The 20,366-nt window shown below is 41.9% G+C and overlaps 1 protein-coding gene and 1 long non-coding RNA gene across 4 annotated transcripts in view; one reads left to right on the top strand and one right to left on the bottom strand.

Annotated features, from left to right (window-relative positions):
- The window catches only part of JAZF1 (JAZF zinc finger 1), a 284,997-nt gene that overhangs the window by 176,172 nt on the left and 88,459 nt on the right, over positions 1-20,366 (top strand). The window lies entirely within an intron of this gene.
- Positions 150-11,528, bottom strand: LOC122464703. The gene is made up of 3 exons (XR_006288981.1): positions 11,213-11,528; positions 8,793-8,797; positions 150-162 (listed from the first exon to the last, which is right to left on the bottom strand). It is a non-coding gene; the product is annotated as an uncharacterized LOC122464703 (long non-coding RNA).

The raw sequence follows: 20,366 nt of genomic DNA on the forward strand, positions 1-20,366 counted from the left end.
AAATAAAAAAAATCAGCATTTTTAAAGGGTCCAATAAAGAATAATTAGATTTCTGTGTTGTTTCAATGCATTTTTTGTACCTTGTAAATTCCAAAGTGGCTTGATTTAAAAAATTAAATTAATTTAAAACTCCCACCCCAAGTACTATAAAAACATTTTGGGCTACATCCGAAAAAGTGCTAAGCACCCCACAACTCCTACAGGCTTTCAAAGAAGAACTGAGCACCTTTATAGGATGGCCTTGAGAGATGGCAGTCTTACACACGGGAGAACCTTGATCACCCATCCATTTCACTGCAAAGGTGTTGATGGATTTGGTCTCAAGCTATGGAGAGAGCTAATCACACCTCTCTTGAAACACTTTCGGGGAGCTAATTCACTGAGGGGCATTTCCAGATCAGTAGCTGCGCTGAATTAAACTGTGTTCCCCTCCTTTCCTGGGAGTGACTAACACACCATAGCACTGTATGATTAGTTTCAGTACAAGTCAGTGGGAGTTTTTCCTACAGAATAAAGACTGCATTACGTGAGTTATGGAAGACAAGCTATCCTAGAACAGGTGAATGAGAGCTGGGCAGTCCTCCTGGTGGATTATCTTGAAGAAAGCCGAAGGGAAAACTCAGTGCATTGACACTGAGGCCTCATCTACATTAGCATTTTTCAGGAAATCTGTGGCTATACATGTAGTAAGTGTAAATAAAGAACCAAGATGTTTTGTTTTGTTGTTTTATCTCTGAGCCATCTAAACCTGCTCTGTACAGAGATAAGGAACATGGGGGTTAAAATTCCTGTGCACAGAAATGTTCCCCCTGTTGCTAACACCAATAGAACTGCTTTGGTGGTTGTGCAATGGTGGGAGATTTTTCCAAAAATGCTAGATTAGACATGGTCTTGGTGTGAAAGCCTTAGCTGACCCAAATACAGATTTTCTTTCAGAGGAGATTGATTTAAAATCAGAGCAGTTTAAACCACCAATTGAAATCAGCAAGCAGTAAAACGTGATTTAGGTTAATTAAAATAATCTTTTGCATTTGTACTTTAGTTATTTTCCTAAGGAAAAGTTGTTTGTTTTGAGTGATGGTCTCTATGTATATTCCACTGTGGGCGCTCAGGAGCTCCCTGTGCCTGAGACCAGAAGATTTTTGCTAGCAGTGTCCATTGGTCTGCACTTGCATCCTTCTCCTCCTTATACTCTGAACCAAGGGCATAAGGGGCGGTGCAGACCGACCTCCTCTCCAGTGTCTTTCTGCTGCTCATGGTCTGAGATGGAAACCTTCAGTGAACACAGCGTTTGCTAACTTCTTAAATATTTTAGCAGTAAATAGTCTTTTTGGCTATGTTTTAGACAGTGTTCTATAGTTTCTTAGTATTTAACTGGTTGGAATAAGTTCAGGGCTTGCTCCCTTCCCACCCCGGTATGGGGTGATTAGTATGCCCAAGATTTTGGGATTCAAAAATTGTCTCCTGTCCCAGGGCATAGCTGGTCAGTGACAACTGCCTAAAGTGTCTCTACTGCCTCAGGGAAACGTATGTCCCCTGGAAGTGCAGCATTTGCTGATCTTTCCCAGCAGAACTCACCAAGCCCAAAGCTTCAAAGATTTGTTATGAATCATATGGTGAGGCCCCAGTCTGACCTGAGCTGGGCAGAGCCCCTGTGCAACAGGCAGAGGTAACAAAAAGCACTCATCCAATTCCAAGGCCAATAGGCGTAGAACTAAAGAGTCCTCCGTGCAGGGATATCAGTAAGGTAGAAAACACACTAAGAGATGAAGGAAATCCTCCTCCAGGTCCACTTCCAAGCAGGGGGCTCTTCCCTGACATCATCAAAATTAGGTGAGAATCTGTGCCCCAGTATGGGAGGCACAGGAGTTCACAGAGGGCATGGTACCGATCTCCTGGTTCCAAAGAACAAGAATGTCCTGAGACCAGCACTGTTCACAGGAGCAGGAATGTCTACAGTCATCCTTCAACCACTCCATCTCCACCCATCCTGGTGACTGTTTTCTGAAAGTCTGGTCAGAACCTTCCCTTTTGTGATCAGTCATGAGACCTCAGTCCAGTCCCCTCAGCATTAACAAAGTGTCTATTCAGACTCTTGGCTTCATGCTCTTTGACCAACCCTATATGAAGGTTGCCTTTCTGGAAACCATCATCTTAGCTAGAAGAGTGGATGAGCTGGGGACCCTTATGACTGATCCATCAAACGTGATCTTGTATAAGGATACAGTTACTTTAAGACTTCACACTAAATTTACTCCCAAGCTAATCTCAGATTTCTATCTGAATCAAACTTTTTACTTACCTATCTGCTTCCCAAAACTTCACATCACTAGTTGAGGACAGGAGATTTCATTCTCTGCATGTCTCTTGGGCTTTGGCATTCTACCTACAAAGAATAAAATATTTTAAGAAATTGCCTAGACACTATATCCTTTGGGGAATGGATGAGAGGGGAAAGAAATCTCTTTCTAATGATTTTCAAAATGGATTTCAGGCTATGTTAAGAGTTAATAGACACCTTCCCCATAAAGCATGAGAGCCCACTTGAGTAGGGCCAAGGCCTCTTTGGTAGCCTCACTTTGTGATGTTTCTCTCATTGAAATCTGTAAGGCAGCAACATAGGGCTCTGTCCATACTTTCATGAGACATTATGCCCCGGTGCAACCTTCTGCAGCTGATGCATCTTTCGGTACAGCAGTCCTCCAGTCAATGGTACCACAAAGGTCCTCACACCCTTCTCCTCACTTAATGCTGCTTGTCAGTCACCCACAATGGAATATGCATTGGGACCATCTCGCGAAGAAGAAAGAGAAGTTACTTACTCTGTACAGTAACTAGAGTTCTTCAAAATGTGTGGTCTCGATCTGCATTCCACTACCCACCCTCTTTTCCGTCTGCTTTCGATCTTTTTGCACATCATTTGTGGTAGAGAAGGAACTGGAGAGGCAGTTGGTCTACACTGCCTCTTATGCCTGTGGTTTGGAGTGGAAGGAGGGGAAAGGTGCCAATGTGAACCAAGAAACACTGCTAGCAAAACTCTTCCAGTCTCAGGCTCATGGAGCTCATGCATACCCACAGTTGGGAGTACAGACCCATCTCAAAGAACTCCACTTACTGTACGAGGAAAGTAACTTCTTTCTCATTAGTTGGTAACCATTGAAACATGTTGATTTGCAAGTAAATATAGACTTTGCACTACATTTAATGCTGCTTTTTTTCCTAACCAGATGGATACACTATATTTATACACCGTTATTTAGGTAATTATATAGCTTAATTTACAGTTATCCAGATTAATAATTTTTACATTTATGATGTTAGAAAGTGGTGAATAATGTATTTCTTATTTATTAGATTTAGTGTTTTACTTGTGATTATTTTGTGTCAAGTTCTAAACTAAAAATGCGCAGAAATAGCATTTTAAATTGTATTAAATAAAACTATTGTGAAAGACATGCATACACAAGGAAAAAAGTTTATCAAAATGTTACTCAAAACATATTTTGTATTTAAAATAAGTTTATTAACCACTGGAAGAATATGTAATTAGTGAATTGAACTGATGCTTTCTGGTCATGATGATCTCACCCTCACACCTAGGTTTTATTTGTAGACCTGAAAAGGAAAACAAGCTTTCCTGCTTTTTCAACTCCATATTGGTTTCTTAACTTTTTGAATGAACTAGTCATTGAACTGAACTAGCTGAATAAACTGAAATGAAGAAAATATTCATTCTGCACCTGCAGAGAAGGCTACTGCTGTCAAAAGCTGGTTCCAGGTACTGTCAGTGACTTCCACCAGTTAAGTGGTTTGCCTTTCTTTAAAAATTGGCAACAAATGTACAGCTTTCTTTTCTTTTCTTTTCTTTTCTTTTCTTTTCTTTTCTTTTCTTTTCTTTTCTTTTCTTTTCTTTTAAATTATTTTACAGATTATGATCAATTTAGGCCTTAACATAGCTTGTCAGTTTCAAACTTAATTTTAAATAGATTTCCTTTAAAAAACAACAACAACAACCTGTATTTAATTTAAATAATAAAAAACAGATTTTTTTTTTTAAAAAAAACATTGATTTTTATCCACCCTGTTTTCTCTCAAATGAAGTGCATTGCTTCCAGCTGAGAAGATCAGGACAAATGACTGAGATGATGAACAGACCAGGCTCTGACCACATTGACTGACCACTATTTCTTGCCAGCATTTAAATTTGGAACATTTTGGCTTTGTTCCAAAATTGGGTCCGTTTTAATTCTTTTGAATTATTGTAAGGTGCCTTGATACTTGTAAAAAAAACAGAGAGCTCTCAGTTGCACTTGCTAGTACACAGCCCTACATTCGGGGTCAGTACTGAGCTGCATCACTTAAAAGGCATCGCCTCCCAGAGCACCCCTGTATGCAAAGTCCTCTGGTGCTGGAGCCCATTGCTGCACACTATTATAGGATGCAACATACTGCCCCTTGTATGCTGGTTCCACTTTGTGAACCAATGTGGAGGGAAACACAGGGCCACTGAGCATAGGCTATGCACACACAATCATGCCAGTAACTTCATTGGAAGCAGAGTTAGACCGACATTGAGCACTTTTTGAAAGTTCTGCCTAAATATGTAAATATTAATGAACAGAAATAGATGTTTAAAATATGTTACAGAGAAGAAAGAGAACTTTGCAAAGCCATGCCTCATGAAAATGACAAAAGAACAGGCATGTTATGTAACTTGAAACTCAGGAATCTTTCCCATTTCTGTCTCTGGTGGTTAGAATTTTTCACTCTTGCTATATTACAAGCCCATAGGGACTTTTAAAACTACTTATACAGACTTTACTGTTTTGGATATACAAGAGTTAGTTGCATTAAGTTGTAGTTTGGGGGGAAAAAGAAACAATTTTATAGCATTTTTAAAATAACTGTTTATTAAAGGATAGTGTAAAAGATCACAGTTTCTGTGTTTTTACTGTTTAGCTTTGAAAAGATAATAAAGTTACCATGCAGGAAGTGTAGCACATGGACACATTTGTTACCAGCCTAATATAACTTTAAATACTCTGAAAAATACTGTATATTAGAATGAATGAAAATGTCACATAATTAAACAGCAAAGGAAAAACAAGGAAAATATTGTACTGTAATGTATGGCAAGATAACATCAAAAAAATCTAAAATATACTTAAATTCTATAAGGGTCTAATTTATTTCTTTAGTGAAATAATATTTTTATAATGCCTTCTAAGGATCTCAAAACACTTTATAAATGTATAATGAAGAATTCTGTTGTGAGGTAGGGCAAGTAGTACTGTAGTATCCCTATATTACATGTAGGAAAATGGAGGCACATGGTAGTTAAATTACTTGCCCAAAGTTAGAGGAAGTCTTTAGTAGTTCTTCTAACTCCTAGGGTTGTCCTTTAGCCACAAGTCTATGCTTAGGTCAAGATACTCAGAAATGGAAGCCTAAAGTTAAAGTCCTAAGTTCATATTTAAGCACCTGAATAAATGGCCTAAAGTTCAAAAGTGTTTATCACCCTGTATTTCTCCCTGGCTCTAGTAGCACCTTTGCAGCGGGTGGTAGGGGCATGTCTACATTATGCGCTGGATCAATGGGCAGAGATCAATTCAGCGGGGATTGATTTATCTCGTCTAGTCTAGATGCGATAAATCAACCACCGAGCACTATCTCGTCGACTCCAGTACTCCACCGGAGTGAGAAGCGTAGGCGGAGTCAACAGGGGAGTGTCAGCCATCGACTTACCACAGTGAAGACACCATGGTAAGTAGATCTAAGTACATCGACTTCACCTACATTATTCACGTAGCTGAAGTTGCGTAACTTAGATCGATTCCCCTCCCCCTTCTTCCCCCTCCTCCCCCCCCATGTAGACCAGGCCTAGGTGCTGTAATGCCAGTTGATTATGCCTGGTATCTGTCACAACAACTTTCTCTCCACCCTGCTGCTTGGGACCATCATCCTCTCTTGAAGGGTCATGGGACACCTCTAAGGATGTACCCATTCATTGATTGCCCCCATCCCCCCTAAGTGGGCCATGGGAGATGCTGGGTGTCCCCATATCTCTGTTTCACCTAACTCTTCTTACCCTCCTTAACTCTACTTCCTGAGGACCAGTGGGAGTTAGCTCTCTTTTCTGCCCACTCACAAGTTCCAGTACCAGAGGGCCTCACAATTGAGCAGCCACTGTTTTCCTCAGTGTGTCCTTTAGGTCTCAGTGCCTCCCCTACTTCCGTCCCATTACTGTCATGATTCCTTGAACACGGTGGAGTCCACTTCATGGGAGGAGATGCTGAGGTCTTGCAATCCCTCATTTCCACCTCTCCTTACTCCAAATCAACAAGGGACAGGCCATCCTTATTTACCATCCCAGAGCCCTCATGAGCTCTGAGGAAGAGGCTGAATGCCTGGGAAGGATGCACTTCCCCGAGGCAAGACAAAACCAGGTTATTTTTTTACAGTTTTGAGAAATTTAGGCACGGCTTCTACAAGGAAGTCAAAGTTCTGGATGTGACCCAAGGAGACTCCACCAATCAACCCCCAGGAAAAGGTTGTTCAAGTCTTAGAAGAAACCCTCACTCCATCTGCTTTCCATTTTACAAGGAAAACCATTAAATTATATGGGAGCCTTGCAAGAAACCTGGTGATTACTTTGCCCTCTCCAAGACAATATCATGCTTTTATCAGCTGTGCAAGCTCTGCTTTGAGACCTGGGGATCTCTACACATAGAAGCAAGTTACGTCTATGATTACAAAAAAAAATTGGCTTATCCTGTGAAGTAGCAATTTTTCTCAGATGCTCTCTGTGGCAGAAAATTGGGCCCGTTTTCTGGAGGGGAGAGACACTGGTCACCAAGATTATCTCTGCTGATTCTGCCATGGTCTTCTCTAGAAAGACAAAATCCCAGCAGAACTTTGTGAAAAGCTTCTTGATGAAGCCATGGATCAGGATCTGCAAGGTGGTGGTGAAGGAGCTTGAAGAAAGGACTTCCCTGTTAGAAGCCCAAAAAACCATCGTCCTTTCTCTTTCCCCAAAGAAGACGGCTCTGATCCCAATAAGCCTCTTTACAAGTCCCATTAGTCATAGTTCCAAAGATCCTATTGAATGAAGTCTTCAAAAAACAGAAAGTGATCCAGTGGAGCAAGAGGAAATGAAGATGTGGACCAGGATTTCACATATTGTGTTATAAAATACAATGTTAAATTTACTTAAAATGTAGGTGATAAGTGGTAGTATCAATTCTCTTCATCCAAAGTGCTCCCCTCTCTTCATCCAGACCCTTATAGTCTCTATTTCATTAACAATAAAGATCATTCATTTTCTGTGATGGGGTGAATAAACTCCATTCAGCCACTAAGGGAGTAAGGGACAGAGTAGCTACTTCCCCAGCTGCAGCCAGTTGGTTGACGAACAACACTTGGGATAAGAGGTTGTCCTGCAAAACGAAGGCTGTCAGAGAGGCTGACAGCTCCATCACCACAGACTGGCAGAAAGTCATCCAAGGAACACACTCCAAAGCCCCTGAGGACTGGGCTGAGATTGCTGGAGGGGGTGAAGGCCTTTAGTCTATACCCTTTGTCCTATACTCTATGAGCTAGCCCAGAACTGGATTCCCTAGATCCTGCTACCAGGAGATGTGTGATATAGGCATAGGAGGACAGCTGACGTAAACTAGAAGTCTAGGAAAGCAAGGTCTTAAGGGCCAGTGTATTTCCAAGGGACGTGAGGCCAGGCACAAGGGGACTGAAACCCCATATCTTCATAATATTTCCAGCTTGTGATGGGGCCTTTGCCCCACACTGGCCGATAAGGGGTTAATAGAACCCTAGGGAGGTTGCGCAGGAGGCAGCCAATTAGAGAGAGGCAGCGTGGAGCAGCCAGTCGGGGCCAGGGTGGCCTGTATAAGAAGGGCTGGGGAGCATAGCAGCTTCAGTCACTCCCTGGAGCTTGAGGAGGGAGGAGGACTGGCTGCCTTGCAGGCTGAAGGCAGCAAGTGTAACATCGACAGACCCCGGTCATTGGCAGGTGGGATTGAACCTGGGACCTCTGGAGCTTAGTGTATGAGCCTCTACCGCATGAGCTAAAAGCCAACTGGACCTGTTAGCTAAGGCTGTTGAGCAGACTCATTAATCTTTTTTTCTCTCTCTCTAAGTGGTCTCAGTACCACCAGATGGGACAAAAACCACACCCAGGAGGTGTGTGGGTTACATACTTCTCCTAGCTGAGGAACCGCATCCCGAGCTTCAGAGACTTCCCAGTTGATAACCCGGATGAGCCCTCACTTGTAAAGCCGACGGACCCCGGCGGGCGGGATCGAACTGGGGACCTCTGGAGCTAAGTGCATTAGCCTCTACCGCATGAGCTAAAAGCCAATATTAGTGGAGGGGAGCAAGTAGGCCTAAGTCAGGTTGTGGTTTAGTGGACTAAGCATTAGGTTTGAAGCACAGGTCCAACCTTCTAAGGCAGAGACCCTGTGTGCTGTACTGGAGGCAGGGTTGCCAATTTTGGTTGGAGATATTCCTGGAGGTTTCATCACATGAAGTCTTTAATTGAAGTTTAATCTTTAATTCCTGGAGACTTCAGGACAGTCCTGTCAGGTTGGCAACCCTAGTGGAGGCATGGACAAACTGGAGAGCCTTGAGGAATGGTCTATATAAACACTAAAATTTCTGTAGCAGTTTTTGAGAAGAAAAAAAATGGGTTATCCCACTGTCTTTAGTCAAACTTTGCCTTATCCCTCCCCCATTTTAAACTGCACTGTGTGCCAAATTGCTGCTAACCTGCCCTCCACAGGGGCTGCACTCAGTGATGCTTTCTGTATAGAGTTTGTGAAATAGTTTGGAAGCTTTTGAGGTGAGTAGTGCTGTAGAAATTTAAAATATTATTTTGTTATAGTAGATGTAGTCTACACAGTTGTCCAACGGAAGCAATTGAGTCAAAAAGTCAAAACAGGAATTATTAATAATTCAGTATATTGAATGTTTCTGAATCATGTTAGACAACTGTTCTGTTCATGTCTCTTTTATATTGTGATTATGAATTCAGCAGGGAGAAAGAGCATTAAAAAGATAAAGACAAACTGTGAAATTATCAAGGGTTTTCAGTACCCTAATTCACTTGGGTACATCAGGATATTTCACTCTCAAAAGAATTCAGACATACCGCAAATAATATTTTGTAACTGTTCCAAAGTCTTGAACATCCGTAGTTAGCTATAGTAATTAGTCTGTGTGACAGTGCATTGAATCATTTCCCATGGAAATAATAATCAAGATGCCCCAAGTCACATCTCCAGGTTTCGGCCCACATACCAAATCACATGCTTTGGTTCACATGCTTCAGTTTGATTATCTGGCAAGCTTCCCTGATGGAATTTTCCCTATTAAATCTTTGAAAGAATGAAATGGTTTATGGTTTCACATTAAAATTACCAGAACTTTTGCTGAGCTCACTTGAAAGATAAATGGATAATTAACCGCACACACACACACACAAAAAAGACAAATTTTGATTGTATTTGGTGTTAGACAAATACAGAAAACCTCATGAACCTTTATAGTAGTGAATATGGCATTTGTTTATAGTGGATAGTTTGACTGACATTGGGTAGTCTTCTGCTTTCATTTACCCTGGCGTAAATCCCATTGACTTAATTGAAATCAGTGCAATTCAATTACTATGACTGGACTTACTCGTATGATGGAGAGAGAAAAATCTGCTCTTCTCTACTGAGCTTAATAGGCAGTAGGTTTAAAACCAACAAAAGGAAGCACTTCTTCACACAACGCCCAGTTCAGCCGTGAAACTCATTGCCTGGGGATGTTATGAAGGCCAAAAGTGTAACTGGGTTCAAAAAAGAATTAGATAAGTTCATGGAGGATAGGTCCATCAATGGCCATTAGCCAAAATGATCAGGGATGCAACCCTGTGCTCTGGATGTCCCTAAGCCTCCAAACGCCAGAAGCTAGGATTGGACAATAGGGGATGGATCATTCAGTAATTGCCCTGTTCTCTTCATTTCTTCTGGAGCATCTGGCACTGGCTACTGTTAGAAGACAGAATACTGGGCTAGATGGACCATGGGTCTGACCCAGTATGGCCATTCTTATATTCTTAACTCCTCTTTGTCTTGCCTAGCTATTGCAGATCAATATGTTCTGTTATAAAGCAGGCATGTGCTACAACAGGGGTGGCCAACCTGAGCCTGAGAAGGAGCCAGAATTTACTAATGTACAATGCCAAAGAGCCACAGTAATACGTCAGCAGCCCCCCATGAGCTTCCCCCCGGCTCCCAGTGCCCCACCGGCAGCCCTGCCAATCAGTATCTCCCCGCACCTCCCGATCAGCTGTTTCGTGGCATTCAGGAGGATCAGAGGAGGAGTGGGAGGAGCGAAGGCATAGCAGGCTCAGGGGAGGGGGCAGAAAGGGGTGGAGTGGGGGCAGGCCTGTGGCAGAGACAGGGGTTGAACAGTGAGCACCCCCCGGCACATTGGAAAATTGGCGCGTGGAGGTCCCGCCCCGCAGCCGGTGTCTGTACAAGGAGACAAATATTAACTTCTGAAGAGCCGCATGTGGCTCCAGAGCCACAGGTTGGCCACCCCTGTGCTATAATATCTAGATTCAATCAGCTAAATAAAGCACAGCATGTCATTCTGAACTTCAAAATCCCCTCCCTTTATTGGTTTGTCAAAAACTTAATGTTACTTAAACATTGATTTTTTTTTTTGTATGCTGAGTCTCTTAAAATGGTAATGGAGATGAAGATGTTATTTTTGCTTTTAATATATCCTTTTTGTTATTACCAGAGCTGTGTGGGTAACAAAATTCTATTTTCATGAACATTTACAGTTATTGTCATTTCACATTGGTTCGTTTCAAACATCTTCAGGAATATTTTTCAATTCACCCCACCCCAAAATGTTTAGTGAAAACATTTGTTGAAAATGTTATCAAAATGTGTATTGAAATTTTTTAGTGAAAACCCAATTGTCAGTGAATGAAAAATTTGTATAATAACCCTGCTGATAATGATTTACAATACATAATGTTCTCAATATACAGAAATTAAAAATAAAATAAAGTAAATGACACTTTGTGAAAAATGAAAATCTTTGAATCCCTACAACTCTGCAAACTACAATGAATGGTTATAGTAAGAGTAAGCTCTGATTAAAGGAATAAAAACTGCAACCTGATTCAGAATAGTTGGACAGGGATAGCTCAGAGGTTTCAGCACTGGCCTGCTAAACCCTGGGTTGTGAGTTCAATCCTTGAGGGGGCCATTTAGGGATCTGGGGCAAAAATTAGGGATTGGTCCGGCTTTGAATAGAGGGTTGGACTAGATGACCTCCTGAGGTCCCTTCCAACCCTGATGTTATATGACAGTAGAACATACTTTTGATGGTGCAACTACAGTTAACTAGACCAAATTTGAATCCAGAGTAATTGCATTGTTCATAATTGGATTCATGTAGATGTAACTGAGGACTGAATCTAATCTATTGTCTCAAGTCTCTTAAGTATCAGAGTAGTATCTTTAGGGTCAGAAGTCTTGTTGAAGTCTGGGAGTTTAGCCTCTAACTTCAGTGTGACCGTGAAAGGTGCTTGGTTCTAATAATTTTAGTATTCTGTTGTAATTAACTTTAGAGCAGTAGTGTTCTCTAACTGGTTAAAATTTGTGGCTTAAATAGTTTTGAGATGTGTATGTAAAAAGTTAAGGAGACAAAAAAGTGGCAATAGAACACCCAAACAACTATATTAGCTATCTGTTCAGCTTCAAAGAGCAAACTGAGAAATCCTGTTTTTTCTGGAGAAAGCAAAATGATGGGAACCTCCTAGCTCCTATTCAACTGCAGATTTTTTTTCAAAATGAGATGGATATGCTTGCTCACATCTAAAACTAGAGGAAGGGGGATAGTAGTTCAACAAAGGAGACAATTAGAATCAAAGAACAGCTAGGAACATTTGCTTTATATAGAAAGAATTAATACTCATAAAGGATGATAATTAAAGGGTAAGTGCAGCTTGAAGAAGATTAGGCCCTGTAGAATTTATGAAACATTTGATTTCAATATTTGCAGTGCTAATTTGACGTACTCTTGGCACAAAGATCAGGTCATTACACTGAGCTCATTTATGAAAGGAGAAATAATACAATGCTGAAATGTCTGCTCTTGAGATTTTGTTGAGTCTGAAATTATTTCATTTCCTTTATAGCTGGACTTACAGCCTCCCCAGCTTATTGCACAGCACCAGCACATTTGAACCAAATATTCTTTTCTGCTAAGGGACCATTTTACAGGATATATTACTGGAAGTATGCTATGCAACTCCGTATTCAGTAGAACCTCAGAGTTACGGACACCTCGGGACTGGAGGTTGTCCGTAACTCTGAATAAAACGCAGTTTGGGCTCCAGATCCAGCAGCTGACACTCCAGGCCAGTCTTCAGCAGCGGCTGAGCTCCCTACTCAGCACCAACATTAGTTTGCAAGCTTGTGTGTGTGTGTCAGTCAGTGCGTTCCCCTCCCGGCTGGGAAAGTGGGAGTAAAAACAGTGCGTTCCCTTCATGGGGAGAGAGGGGGATAGAAAGCGGCGCAGACCCCAGCACTGCTCCTGCTCTGCTGGGTCTGGCTGCCTTGGGCTGGCAGCCCCAGTGTCTTGCTGCATGTGGCTGGGGTGGGTACGGGGACAGGCACCCCAGCTGTGCCTACCTTTAAGATGCAATACAGGCACAGTACCGTACAGAACTTGCTTTCAAAAAAACGTATTTATTTTTGGATTGGTTACTTCCGGTTTCACATGGTGTCCGGTTGACCGATCAGTCCGTAACTCTGGTGTTCGTATCTTCGAGATTCTACCGTAGACCTTTGAATTTATTCCATCTTCTTGATTTATAAATTGACTCAGTCTTCAGTTGCTTTTTTCAAGCATGGCAAGATGGAATTGTTTCCCAACATTTGGAATCATTTAGCTAAGCAAGTCAATTAAAAAGTCGTGCATATACTATATAAAACGGATCTGTACTGTTCTTGTGTTCCATTGGGGTATTGATTGAGTTTGCAGTCCACTCTAGTCTTTGGTTGTATACTGTATGGCTGAAGTGTTGTGAGAATAAACATAATGTTAAAAAGAAATAATGAGCAGGACAGGGAGCACAGGAGAATCAATTCTTGCTTTAGTTAGGGCTGTTGTGTGGACAGTGACATCGAGTTACTCCTTAGTAGCAGGAATAAGGCCAAAGAGGGGAGTATGTTGCTGTATGCTATATGCCTTATTTGCATGCCTGTCTCAGTCACACCGATTCTGTACCCATGTCTACCTCTCCTTTACCCAGTGCCCTTAAGAGTAAGGGATCAGGTGCACAAGGGACTGAGACTTCCATTTAGTGTGGATGACTGTGCCTCTTGCCTGGTGGACTTCCTAGCCTGTCTGAAAGCTTTTTCAGTAATAAGTAAATCTTTAAAAGTTCATGATGAAGAATGTGATCAAGCTCTCTCTATCATTCACTGTGTAGTCACTCTGAAACATGCATCATCTTTCACTTTCTTCAGGAAGCTTCTGAATCCTCTGTACTTCTATCTACAAAATAGCAATAGCACAGGCAGAAGTACTGGAGGATTCTCCACACCACCCTGACAAGGCATCTTGACCATAATGAAGAGTCTCAGTGAGTGAGACTAGTTCCTTCTCCATGCACTCATTCTCACTAGCATCCTTTTTGTCAGCCTCAGCAGGTCATGGAGAGCAAATGACACACTCATCTTTGGAAGGTTATTAAGGTTTAGTTTTTAGGGGGGTGATGATAGGAAGTTTGTGCTGCTGCAGTCCAGATTGCTTTTGTTATCTGGAGAAACTAGAGAACTTCAGTTTCCAGGACTGTCCAGCTGCCACTTCTCACAAATTTTAAAAAATGAATTAATTAAGTCTTTGAAGCAAATACTTGGCTTTGTTGCTTCCCTGTTGCAGCTAACTACAAAATATAACCAAAAATCATTCCAAAACGAAAGACAGAGGACAGAAATTTGCCTCCTGCAGGCCAGGCGTATGCTGATGTCCAATCCTGATATGAAGCAAACAGCTAACCCGCACAGTTGGGATGACCTGTAGGTCCATTAGCATAGGCTGTCAATAAAGTTCATTGCAATTAAGTGTGTTGTGTTGATCTCCCACTGACAGGAGCTATATATAGTATGTAATTGTGCAATGGTGGGAATTTTGCTGTGGCTAGCTTTATCATTTTGTCAGTTCACTGATAAAAGGTTGCAACAGGTACAGAGAATCTCATATTTACATATGGCAGCTAAGAAAGCATTATGGGAAGGCTGCCTCAAAGACAGGCTAGTGTGTTGTTGCAGTTGACACCCATGCTGTGATTCCATAATTGACAAGAAATGCTGTTATTAAGCTGGTCTGCTGAGATAATTAGCATTCTGGGTTGCATTTTTAATCAGACTTGAGTCAGATAATTTATCATAGCAGTAGCAAGCTGTCAGGGTCATACAATAAATACTCATTAAGGATGAATAAAGATTAAGTGCAGTCTGAAAGAAAATTAGGCCAAGTAGTTCTTATGAAACATTTCACTTCAATATTTACCATACTAATTTGGTATAATATTGGCAAAAAGATCAGCTCCCTACATTGAGCTCATTTATGAAAGAGGAGATAATGCTGTGCTGAAATGTTTGTGCTTTGTATGTGTAAATCTGAAATTGTATTCCTAATTTGCCAAAAATATTAATTTTGAAACACTGATTTAGCATGACTGTTCCAGCAGCATCTGTGTCACCACCATAATAAGTTGACACTTTGAAGAGAAAAATGTTCCATCTTCAAGGCAGACCTAATTTGTTAGCATTAGTAAGATACTGCACTTTAAATTTAATGTAACTCTCTTGTCTTTGATTGGTTCATACATGGGCAGTTTATGGCATTTTCAGTTAATTAAAAACACCCGCTATTAAAATAGGCAACATTTTTAAATTAAAAAAAAAAGACATTTACAGGCCACTGCCAGTAAATAATCAGGACATTTATGTACTTGCCTATAATTTATAGATATAAAATCATATGAGGACACTTGTGTTTATGAATATAGTACATTTTGTTGACAAAACCAGTTTAAAGGTCGAGTACAAAATCCACAGTAAATGTGCAGTTTGCTTAACTGCCTGATGTTAGTGGAAAATTAATTTCAAGAGCTGCTGAAATATGATACAAAATAACCAATATTTAGTCCTACAGAACAAAAAGAGTGAAAGAAAGGTTTAAAGAAATAATCATCATTTTTATTTACTACTGTAAGTATTTCACAGCATATTGAGGTTAAATTCTAAGGGGAAATAAGTGGTTCATTATTATCGCAATGTTCATATTTCAGTACTACATATTTCATCCAAAAAATCATGACATTGGCTTAAAAGTCATGAGATTTTTTTTTTTAAAGTTGTGTTATTTTTATGTGGTTTGTGGTTTTTGAACATATAGGGTGTACTCAGGTCATGTTTTCAAGCTCTAATCTTCAACTCTGAGGGCTAGAAAATTACCTGTTTTATTTTCTTTTTAAATTAAAGCTGAGGTTCTCATGAAAGCACGTAACTCCAGGCACTGGGGCTTTAAAGAGAAGCCCAAAGACTGTGAAACTCTTGATAAAATTGCAAGAGTTGGTACCACTGATACTTAATATTAAAATGTTATTGAATCTTAAGGACTGATTTTTATTAAATAACTGCAGTGAGCATAACATACTTTGGAACTGCATAATTTAGTTACAAAATATAAATAACTAATTTTGATTGTTTTAACTTGTTTTACGTGAAAAATCAACTTTGATATAGATGTTCTTTTAAAAAATATATGAATGTATTTAGCTGTGCAATTAGAGCTAATCTCAGCAAACAGAGAGAAAGGGACATTATTAAAAAAGATATTGGTTCCTAGCCATTTTGACAGAAATTTTTGCCAATGAGTTATTTGAAATGTTATAGGAAATGTTTAGATGTACGCCAAAAAAGTAATTAATTTATTTACTGAAAAGACTTGAACAAATACTTTTTATATAAAAAAAATATTTTTAAAGCTAATGCTTGTCTTTCAGCAGGTACTGAAATATTACTTCTGTATTATAATTATTATTTTCACACTAAGAGTACAGAAAGCTGAATCTTTGATCAGTTGTATGTTTAAAAGTACTTTAGTATTGTGAATATGAGTGCAAAGAACATGTCTTTGAAATTAATTTAGAATAATGTTATGTAACACACTGTCTGGGTTTGCCTGAAACATTCAGGTGTTGATCCTGATGGGAAAGGGTTAAGCGGGTTTTGCTGGCTCACGAAGCATGTGGCTCATTACCCTCACCTGACTATCAGAGAACACAGAGACAGAAGACCTCTTCAGATACAGAATCTAATGGATAGGCTTAGCACTTTTAAGGTAGGAACCCTTGGAGCTGAATTTTTTTTACCTTATTGAGCTAAATTTTGTTACCTTATTGTTAGTTTGTGTTAATATCAAACCTCAGCAAGGCATGAACTTAGATTCTACAGAATGGGTGAGCTTTGTTTGCAAGCAGATTGGGAACAGCACCTGTTCAGAGGGTATTATTTAGGAATTTGGTTTCAGAAGTTTCGATTATATTTCAGTGACAACAGTGTGGCTGCAGTTGGGCCTGGAATAAAATAGAAGGGAGAGAACACGCCATCCCCAGGGAGCTCATCAGATTGTTTTCTCTCTCCTGAATAGATGTATCTGTGGAGCAAGGATGAGAAGGATGGCAAATAGAGACAGGATGCAGCAGGCTGGCTGGGGCACCCAGGCAGTGTAGGGGAGGAAAAAGACGGGTTATCATTATTTAGACAGACAAAAAAGTGAGTGTATAAACTCTTTGGGGCAGGAGTTATTTCATATTACATGTGTGAACTGGGCTGATACCCTCATTATTCTTATTAATATTATATGTGATTTGGTTTCCCTGTTCAATTTTGTGTTCCTGCCTGTTTGATTGCAAAGGGTTAAATCAGACCAGAGCTGTGAGTTGGCCTAGGCAGGAAAAGAAAGAAGGACTAAGATAAGACAGCCTCAGGTACATACCTTCCAAACAGCTGAAGCCTGGTCTTTGTAGCTAAAAAGAGGCGTACTTTTTGCCTGGGGTAACTTTCGCACATGAGCTATCCCAAGGTAAAAGCACAATGAAGACCAGGAACTTTAGTTTTACCACTAGGCAGACAGCCCTTGTGGTAAAACTAACATGCCTAGTCTTCATTGTGGTTTTTACCTTGGGATAGCTCATGTGCATTGGTTATCCTGAGGTAAATAATGCACCTCTTTTAGCCATAAAGACAAGGACTAAGAGAACAATGGGCTCTTACTGGGATATGCGACTTCCAGGGGCTAGCAAAATTAACAGGACTTGTTTTGCCAAGGCTTAAATTCTAAAGATCAAAATACCCCAACCATTAAAGGTGCCCCTGGCAGAAAGGGAGCAGGGAAATGATCAGCATTCCAAGAGTTTGACATACAATGAGGTCTTGTCTACACTGGCAGTGGCATGAAGGGTACAGGCACTACATGAGAAGCTACACACAACAGGGAAAGCTGCCTGCATCCACAGTGTGGTCTGTAGCAATGAAAGGCTCTGGCAGGGGCTGCCGCCAGAGCTTTCCCCACTACCTCTCCCCATCACAACCTTTGCCACTGCCAGAGTCTTTCCCTGCAATGGTGATAGGCTGTAGTAGTGGGGAAGCAGGACACTGCTACTAAAAATAGCCATGTAGACAGGAGAGGCACAGCTTGAGCTAACAGGCTAGGTAAGATCCATGCAGTTAAGCCTTTTCTCTTTTTTTGGTGTAATTTTTAACCCATGTCTCTGAATGCTGTATTCCTATTGTTTGAGAAGGCTATATAGTCCCTATATATTAACCAGAAGTTACAGCTCCCAGAGAGAAGTAAACAGCAAGGTCCAAATTCCAGCTGGACGGGCTGAATTAGTCATGGTTGATGCTGTAACTCAGGTCTGGGTTTAAGAGTGGGCAAATTGTGGATTCCATCCTGGGAGAGAGAAAGGCCCAAGGCTAGGGTTGTCAACCTTCTAATTGGACAAAACCGAACACCCCGCCCCTGCCCCCCCGCTCGCTCCATCCCCCCTACCTCCGTTGCTGGCTCTCCCCCACCCTCACTCACTTCACCAGGCTGGGAAGGGGGGTGAGGGCTTCAACTGGAGGTGCGGGCTCTGGGATGGGGCTGAGGATGAGGGTTTTGGGGTGCAGGAGAGGGTTCCAGGCTGGGGCAGGGGTATGGGTTCTGGGATGGGGGTGCAGGCTCTGAGTGGGGCCAGAAATGAGGGGTTCAGGGTGCGGGAGAGGGCTCTGGGCTGTGGCAGGGGGTTGGGCTGTGGGGGGGTTCGGGGGGGGCTTTTCGACGAGCCTGACCCCTATGGGAGTTCACTTAGTGAGACTGAAGAGGGACAGTGATGGTAATGGTGACAATGTGATCATAAAGTGCCAAATGCTCAATTTCAGCGGTTATCAAACTGTGGGTTGCGATCCCGTTTTAAAAGGGTTGCCAGGGCTGGTGTTAGACTTGCTGGGGCCTGGGGCTGAAGCCAAAGCTGAGCCCCACCACCTGGGGCTGAAGCCCAATGGCTTCAGCCCTGGATGGTGGGGCTCAGGCTTTTCCCGTCCACCCACCCACGCAAAGAGATGGGACTTGGGCTTTCCCCCGCATCTGGGACGGAGACGGTTTGGGCAGGCTCAGGCTTCAGTCCCTCCCTCCTGGGGTTGTGTAGTAATTTTTGTTGTCAGAGGGGGGTTGCCATGCAATGAAGTTTGAGAACCCCTGCTCTAGTTATATACATGATAATATTCTCACAGGAAGATGAGATAGATATATGTAGTATAGTGGTAATGTAGACAAATGTGTAAGTAATTACTCTCAATGTATAGCTTGTTTTCTGAGTTAGAGCTATTTTGGCAACATGAGTTTTCATAGCTGGCAAGTTGAGTGATAAAAATAACCTCTCCAATGGTGTGTTTGAAGGCAGTGTCCTTTTGTTCACTATGATTTATTTAAAATGCGGGTTTCACACTAGGGAACACCATTAAAATCTTTCTTAATAATATCGATGTATATTGCTGTCTTCAGGGGTTTTTTTAACGCAATTTTCCATTGCATTTTTGCTAATTAAATATATGTGTGTAGACAAATGTTGCTTCTCTCAGCCCATCTTCCGCAGTGAAATCACACTGACAAATTTATGACATCAGTCAATCTGATGCCACAACATATTATGTCCATGTAAAACAGGCGTAAATATCTGAGCATAAAGGAAAATATCTTAAGCATGTTTAATTTTTGTTATGCATCTACATAAAGTGTAGTGAATAGGGATGAACTTAAGCACATTGTCACAAGGTCCACTCACTTCTAGTGGTGCCTCCTCCTGGTTGCTGTGGGGACGAGCTCTTTCCAGGGGCCACACTTTTCTCTGGTGGCCTCTTAACCTGCCCCTCTCGCTCCAGGACCTGCAGCTTCCTCTTCATGACTTGGCCCTATGGCCAGGTCACTGTGGTCTTCCCCTTCTGAAGTATCAAAATTTTCCAAGGCAGACTGTCCCAGGCAGTCCGCTTTCTGCTGTTTGATTCGCATCACTTCCAGTCCCTGGTAAGGGATCCCAGGGCTGCCCTATGCTAGGGGTTTCAGCTCAGGCGCCCCTTTACCAGCAACCAAGGTCTGCCTTATCCCATGCCTTGCTGTTTTTCCTCTGAACCTTTCCTATCTCTCTGGCTCTCCCCCTTTTCTGGGTTTGCCAGCCCAAACTCCCTCCTCCGAGGGAGTAACTATAGACTACTTGCCCCTAGTCCAGTGGTTCTCAACCTGTTTATCATTGTGGGCCGCAGGTTCAGAACCACAGTGCCCCCATCTACCCCTGTGCCCAGAGCCCCCCCGCCCAGAGACCTCTCCATGGAGCGGGGCCAAGAGCGGAGGCGCGGGGCCAGGCAGCCAGGACCAGATAATTTTTAGCACACAGCTGGGCCCTGGGTTGGGAACTATTGCTCTAGCCCCAAACATACCTTCCTACTTGCAGGGAGTGACTGCAGACTGTTTTCCCTGCAGCCCCCTTGCTACTCTCAGCTCCTTGACTTTCTACAGGCCCCTCCTGTTCCTGTCCAGCTGAGCCTCATTTCATCAATCCATGCTCCTTGCCTCCTCCTCCAGGTGCAACCTGGGGGAGTTAATTGGCCTACCTACCAGCTTACCCCCTTCAAGTCTTGTGTGTAGTGGACACCCCATGACACACATGCTTAAATGTTTGCCTGAACTGAAGCCAAAAAAGCTAAATGCCTGACTTACCTACAGCGTAGTGA

Source organism: Chelonia mydas, chromosome 2 (assembly GCF_015237465.2).
Source record: "Chelonia mydas isolate rCheMyd1 chromosome 2, rCheMyd1.pri.v2, whole genome shotgun sequence".
Classification (NCBI taxonomy): domain Eukaryota; kingdom Metazoa; phylum Chordata; order Testudines; family Cheloniidae; genus Chelonia; species Chelonia mydas.